The sequence below is a fragment of the Rhea americana genome, unplaced genomic scaffold (genome assembly GCF_003343005.1).
Source record: "Rhea americana isolate MKP2758 unplaced genomic scaffold, rheAme1 scaffold_18, whole genome shotgun sequence".
Classification (NCBI taxonomy): Eukaryota; Metazoa; Chordata; class Aves; order Rheiformes; family Rheidae; genus Rhea; species Rhea americana.
The window spans coordinates 2592761-2601007 of NW_028185927.1; positions in this window are offsets into that span (position 1 = coordinate 2592761).

Below are 8247 nucleotides of genomic sequence, written 5' to 3' on the forward strand. Positions count from 1 at the left end.
ATATTTTACCGTACAAGACTAAAAGTCATGGGTTAATCAAAGTTATTCTATTTGTAAATATGATAAAAAATAGACTAATGTCTTCTATTATATAGCAGTTTGTTCAGAATTGGTGTTTCTGCATCAGCTCTCCTCTGTGGCTTTCACAGTGACTGAACTGTGTGCTCATATGCATATGCATCTTTTATTGTTATTATACTACAAGTATTTTAAGYGGGTGAAATAAGGTGAATCAATGATCTCAGCAAATACTAGTTTGTCTATAAAGAACAGGAGCAGCTTAGGCCTAGTCCTGCTATGTAATCTGTGTTTGAGAATTTATGGTGCATTTTATTTAGTACAGCATACCTATGATGAAATCAGCATCTGTCAAGGGTTACTCAGACTTTTTAAACACAGGAAAMGTGTTTCTCAGTTTATACATCTTAGGTTTTGATAATTACCAAACACACTGCTCATGGAAACACAGCGATAGGACTAGCCTCTACCACCCCAGAGAATGTCAAATATATTGACTGTAAATAATAAAAGCCTACAAATAATATTCGTTTTGTTTTCAGAGGTCTAAAGTAAATATGTGTGAACTATGCACATGAGGAATGGAATCCACTTGAAATCGCCACTCTTGAAAGCCCCATCTGCAAAAGTAAATCTATTAAGTCATTACAAAAAAAAAATCATATTTAAGAAATATCTAATTTAAAGAAAATTAAATAGGACATACCATTATTTTCTTACCATCACAGTCACAGTATATTCATTTAAAAACAAAGCACTTCTTATCACAATGCATCTTACTCAACCCATCCTTATTTCAATATACTTGTTATATATTAATGATTTGCTAGCAAGATASTGGATTTCTGCTGAATTTGGCCAACCAAACATTATTTTTTCATAAGCTTTTCTAAGGTATTCATTGCTACCCTGCTTTAGTTTTGCACAGTCAGAACTGAATCCACTATTTTAATGATTTTCTTGAGATATTATGATTTGTTTTACCGCAAAAGAATCTAAAGGCCCAGACTTGGAAACAGATTTTTACTTAAAGTAGTATCCCATTGAATGTATTTAATTCAATGAGAATGCTCTTGTTGAGGAAATATATGGAAAAACACATTGTTAGTCTATTTTAAAATCTATTGAATTCAACTACAAGAGTACTGTTTGCTTCAGAGAAGTTTCTTTAAAAACTTCTCCTAAATTCAAAAACTAAAAACATTCCAAGTCACTTTTTATTCTAGCTCAGCCTCATAGRCTTTCACCTTCTCTACATAAATATCATATTTTTCAGTTTATACAGTTTGGGGTTTAATATTTRCTAAATGTAGTACTAACAGAAACACAGTGATGGATCTGGCCTCTACTATGCCAGAGAATGTCAAATATATTTGCTGAAAGTATTAGAAGCTTATAAATAATATTTGTTTTATTTTCAATGATCTCAAATTAAACATTCTAAAATAGAATTGTATTTATGCCAGGAGACTACATTTCCAGCAAAAATACTTATCATAGCAATAGTCTGATAAAGGTTACTAGAAAATGGGTGCCAGACTAATAATAAGTAAAAATACATTTAATTAGTATTTCATAGGTACTTATTGGTTTTGCAGTTTGGAAATATTAGAAGGGGCTTTTTGACATTCAGGCTTTTTCTTCCAAGTAATAGCTTGTTGTTGGACGAGCTTTAAAATGCTTGAAAATAAAGCAAGTATTACGTTTTAAAAAGTGTCCTTGAATATATATATAGCGTCTGATGTTTTCTTCTTACTGCAAAAGTTAGCATTGAGTTTACTCATTGAATAAAATCATATAAGCTTTGGACCTTTTAAGGATTCTTGCTGTAACCTGGAGGACTTCCTTTGGCCTCACTTTTACATAATTTTTGTATTAAGTGTCAGATGATTCTGAGCTCTATTGTCCTAGAAAGAAGAGATTCATATTGGTGCAAGGGTAGTAAAATAGCAATCCAATTAGCACTCAACCCAGTTTAGCGGATGTGCAATATGTAACAAAAATCTAGAAGTTGTTTGTAACTGTGAAAAACCTTCCTGGTGCTCAGTACTTCCTAGTGTCTGSTTTTTGCAGGACAATTAACCTTAGCACAGAGAGCAGCAGCTCTGAAAATAAATACACTGGAAAACACAGAAGAAAGACAGCATGGTTAATGCAAATTAATGTAATCATAGATTCAGAAAAAATAAACTATTCTAGTGCCACAGTTTGTTTAGTTTTGTTGCTTGACAGTCTTAACCTTTCTTTTTGTTCCAAAAATTCATATTTATCATCATCTTCGTTGTGAAATGGTTTTGCCAAAATATATTTATATTAATCCATATTCTTTCCAGTTTTGATTGATTCCTGAAGAAAAGCCCCACGCCAAATCAGAAACAGAGCTCCTTCACAATTATCCTTGCTCAATAGCTTCTTTCCTCTTCTTTTTTTAATTGTGACTGAGGTTCTTCTCCTAGAGTCTGCGCGCTACATTTTTTTTTTTTTTTTAACTAGAGCAAATTCAAGTACAGCTTTCGGAGCAGTCGAGCCCCGGAGAGAGGCGGGAGGGCCGCCCTTCCCTTCCCCAGCTTCTCTCCGCATTAGCCTTCCCCGCTCGGGCTCCACCGGCCTGTCAGAGGCATCACGGTGATTGACTGCCCTGGCAGATGTGCCGCTGTAACAGGTAACTTGATCATCCAGACCCATCTGTCTCTCAGTCCTCTTCAATTCACACTTTCAAAAATATTAGCGATTAGGGAGGGGTCAGGTTCTTTGTTGTGAATTTTTTTARCGTAGGGTATCTGTATTTTGCAAAAGGTTGCCCTTGGGTAAATGAACGGTGATGTACAGAACTTGAGCCGGAGCCTGCTTGCGAGGGGCTTCCGCGTGCTGTTCGGCGGCAGTGATTAAGATTTGGGTTAACAGTATCTAGAGGCTTTCAAAACTTGCTTGTAAGATGTCTAAAATTAAGGGCAGTTTTTTAGAACCACTGTGGTAATAATAGAAGGATGTTTCAAAGATAACAGTTCCAATGTGAGTGAGACAGATGGGCTGTTTAACTGCGCTCGGTGAGAGGAGGGGATCTGATTCAGTGGGAGTATTTTCACGTCTTCTCTTCAGTGCCCACAGCCTGGCAAATGTTGTGACATCATTAAGCTGAACTGCTGATTTTAGATGGGTCTGGAACAAGAACGGGCAGGGGTAACTCAAGCTTCCTGCTGAAATGTAGTTAACTAATTTACTCGTGTCACTATTTCTGATAATTACTTTTCACCAAAATATTTTGCTGTGCTTGTGTGTAGAGGATTTCATTCTACAAGTCAACACCCTAAGTGTTGTAGCCTCACAGGATCTATCAACAGCTTCTATTAAGAGAGAATATAATCTTGGTGAGAGCAGTGGCTAACACTTCTCTTTTCTATTTCTCAGTAAAGTCTACTGCATACTCACTATCAAGGGATGTACATTGGCACAGATGACATAGTTCACAATATAAGGGGAAGTAACATACTGAAGCAAGCAAAACAAGGTAAAATGAATGACAACTGACAAAAAAGCAAGTGAACTCAGAATATTTTTTTTTCAAATGAGAGGAATAAAAATATGTTAAGTGTGTACATAAGCAATGACACATGCAGAATAAGAACAGATAAATAATGGGGGGATGGTAGAGGACTGAGGAGCAAGTAAAAGCAGCAGAGACTCTCAGGTGCATATCTTGATGGCTTTTGGATTGAGCTGAAGCTACAAACTGAGACGATAGCGACAGCCCCAGCCAAACTAGAGCCTCCTGCCTTTCTAACCGTTGTGCTTAGCATCCCGAGACCTCAACTTCAGCAGAATCTAAACCACTCATTGTGGTGCCTATTAGYTGAATAATAATTGAGATTTATTGCTGATTATTATTATTCCAATGAGTAAATGAGACAAATAAGTTTTCATGAAGGAATCTGAAAGTATGACCYTTTGCTTTGGTTTTTGGAATGAGGGAAAAATCAGAAAATTATTTACTTTTTATGTGGTACACGATAAATATGGAGAATTCATGGTGCACACCCTTTCTTCCAAAGCCAGAAACTCAGGTAGCATGACTGTCATCATCTTGCCACGATTCATGGAGAACAGCACTGGAGGAATCCAACACGCAGCTGAATGCGGAGAGCTGAGTGTGGGCACAGGCAAGGGGAAGGGATAACCAAGTCATAACTGATTAATCTGTGGATTAACCAGTCCTCTCTCACAAATATATATCTGTCCAAGATGCACAACTTCTTCTAAAATGGAATAATGACTGTTGTGTAGGAGGTTAAATGCCAAGCCTCCTCACTTTCTTGGGATTTCGAGGCTGGAGATGAGGTGCAGACTGGGTACAAAATCGCTATGGAAGCTTTACAACAGCGTTGCACAACTGTCTCTCTTACGGGTGTCAGCCAAGGTAGGCTTCTTCCAGGAAAAGTGCTGCTTCTTCTAAGGTACATCTTAGAAACTTCTGAGAAAGTAACAAAGACCTTTACTAATCAGTTACCTCCATTTTTCATTTCAATCTTGCATAATGCATTGTCTAGATTTTAGATAAAGAAATGGGCTTTTCATGCAATAATCTTTAAGAACAGGCAAGAAGGAAAAGTAAATCTATTCTACTTCATTATTTATACTGGAGTGAGTATGCCTTTTTTCTGACTGAATTTTGTCTCGACTGGTAAGAAAATTATCTAGAAGCTAAATGTTGGGACATCAAGGTAATCAATGCTCTTGATGTGTTAAATCAGAAGTCAGGTCCTAATAAAATCCATTTATAGCCAGTACTATCTTAGAAAGCTGAGTTTATTTGATCACCCTCTCAATTAGCAGTAAAGATAAATACATAATATATATTATGTATTTATTATTATTATGTAAAATATATAAATATATAAATGCAGAATGGAAAATATACCCAGTGCTTAGCAACTTGCAAAATATGCATATGATATAAGATATGACATTATTACATGACTAAAGAATAACTAAGTTTGTAAAAAAATGTAAAAAGTTAAGTTCTATGGTAACAAAATCTAATCAAATGATAATGAAGTAAAAGCGAACTTCATATTATTATATARAGTATCTGTCTTAGTGTATCTTTCACTGTGACATGCCAGTCTTGCAAAACAAATAATTTGAACTTATTTATTTAGTCTGGAGAGATGGATACTCACCTAGCTGGCTTTGAAAGACTGAAACTGAAGTCCTGTTTCCACATCACTAGCTACAGTGTATTCTGCATATGATAAATCTGATAAAGTCTCATTTCTTAAGATTATAGGCCCAGTAAACCAAAGACATAGGCTTGGATAGGACAAGAGTGGAAGTACATCTGTCCAAATAGTAGGACTCAGAATATGACCRGTGTTAAGACAGTCTCAAGATTTCCTCACTCAGCTCTTTGAGAAGTATCTATTTGGTACAAAACATAAAATTTATTGTTTAGTATACTATATGGTCTTCTGTTTTAGTCTAAAATACCCAGTAATGTTAATTCTGCATTCTTTTAGGACAGATATTCAAAGGCCTCTGAAAGATATGTGTGAGCTAGTTGTAGCTAGAATGAATTTTGGACAAACAAGTTTCTCTACTAGAGRGTCTGCAAAAATAAACGGAATGAAAGTTCTCCAAGTAGATTGAAAGCTTCAATCTGTTTCTTTATATGCAAGGTTAACACATTAAAGGAGGCTTTTTCTTTATTCCAGACTTACACACGTCACAATGTGCATCATTTATGTAAAACCATAAAGAAAATTAGATTTTTTTTACTGCACTGCTACTGTTTGAAGTTTATTGTATTTTCTGTTGATGCTTTTGCTTTGCAGTTCTAACAATTCCCAGACTTAATGTAAATACAAATAAACTGTACTTGCTTCTATGATTGTTTTGGTTTAACATGAAATACATAAACAGAACTTGAGTCAGGGGATTAGAACTCACATGTTTCTCTTTAGTAAATACTCCAACAGCTTGTCTAGACTCATATTCTCTTATCGTCCTCTCTTCTCAAAGCTTCAGTGGAAAGGATGAAAAGTGACCCTCCTACACTCAGAGCAACCTGCAGGGTGGTGATTAGGGCACTTGCCTAAAAAAAAGGAAGRGTAGGATTAATCTTCTCCCCCCCAAGGCAGTGGAGGAAAATTAATTAATTGCTTATATTTCATTGGAAAGGCAATTATATTAAGTGGGACACCACTTTCTGTTGTCTTGTAGAAGACTGTAGTGAGCGCACTGTATTTTGTGAGGATCTCAGGCTTTGGGGGCATATTACAAGACTTTGAGGATTAGCCTTTAAGTGACTTTTGGGAATCCTTCTTCTATACGAGAAGGAAAGCCTGATTTGTGGCACCCTCTTTTATTTTGGCAGAAGCTATATGATATCCTTCTGATCCTTGCCAAAAATGACTGAGTTTGGGGCACGAGAGAGGCATGGTTAAGTATCTCAGGAACTTTGAGGGAAAGATATGAGAAATCTTCCAGCAGTGATAGTGAGTAAGCAATTTCAAGTACAGACATTTTTAAAAAGGTGAAGATGCCTTCTTCACTTAAGAACCGCTTATTTTGGATCTGGCCCTAAGTTCACAGAAGAACAATTACCTTCTACACACCACTAGTGTTCTTAACCTAAGAATGAGGTGTACCATAGCTCATGTGATGAGCAGGAAGGCACCTAAAATGCTTCTCTGAAAGACCAGGAAACTGAAGAGAGGAAGTGTATTTCAAATACTGTCTTCCTCTGGGACTTACATCTTAGACTGGGCCAGCTTGGAGGTAGTATCCTCCCTGCAAGTTCATAGAGCTAAACTGTTTCCTATATTTAGGTACCGAAGACTTTTATTAAAAAAAAAAAAAAAAAAAAATCAGAAGGGAGCCAAGCTTTTCATTGAAAGTTTTAAAACATCCACATGTGCAGTATTTAAGAAGTTAGAACACTCACTCAAGTAAAGGACACTTGAGTTCAGTCTTGTGTTTTCATTAAGCAACTCACCAGAATATATTAAAGGGGCTTTTTTGGTTTTGTGGGTTTTGTATCACTACATATGTGTTTTGGGGGTACATTTTCATTTTTCTTTTGGAACTTTTCCATTACAGATATAATAGTCCTTAAATTGGAGGCCAAAATAAGAATGTGAATAAAATAGGTATTATTCTGTTGCCTAAAGGTTAAGTTACACATATATGAGAGAAGGAAAAAAAAAAAAAAAAAAAAAAAAAAAGACTGTCTTGGCAATTCAGCACAGTCAAGGGTTATTTTTTGAACATGTGCTCAAAACTACAGGCTTCTGGGAGCTTTGCTACCAAAATCTTTGACATATACATTTTAGGTGCCCATCAGCTGTTGCCCATAATGGAGATTTGAAAAACTAAAGTTCTTAAGGTAGCAGTTAAACCCTCTCAAACTGCCCTCGCACATCCTGTCATAGAACTGGCTCTAGATTATAATGATAGTCCTATACCTCTTGTAATTCCTTAGATTTCAGGGAAACTATTCCATGGAAGATCCTTGGAATTTAAGTATCTTGGTTTAACAAAAAAAAAAAAAAAAAAGAAAAAAGACCCCCCCCAAAACCTAGCTTTCTAGCTGTCGGGTTATGCTTAATATTTTTACAAAAGGCCTTTTCTAAATGATGTTTGACTCTGCCAAACGTTGTTTTCTGAGAGGTAGCTACAGGGCTATACATATTTTATTTCTGCCCATTTAATGCTGCTATTTCCAACTAGTTATACCAATACAAGAAGCTGAAAGCAAATCTGATTTTAGCAGTTTGTAATATGAAAAGCGTCTTGCTCTTCGTGTGCACTAACCAGATCTGGATTCGCAATTATTATTAGCAAGCACTCCACCTACTGGTTCAAATTTTGCCAGGCAAGTAATCGAAAACCGGTTCATGTTCTAATACTGCCTAAGCTACAATCATTCTGGGCCCTAATACATTAAGTATTTATGCATTTTCTATGCAACCAATCGGGTAAGCATATGTCTTTTAACTGTTCGATTTCATTAGCAAATTCAACTAATTTACTTTCGCAGAAGGCTATCTGTAACTAATGTTTCCCAACCTTAGCTGTGAATGTCAAATGAAGATATGTCAATAAAAAGGAAAAGGTAAAAAAAAAAAAAAATGAGAAGTTTTTGTTTTAGTATTTCCTACGTATACAATCCCTAGGAACGAGATTTTGGAGAAGGATTTTTTTTTTTTTAATATGTGAATAAAAGTGCAGCCT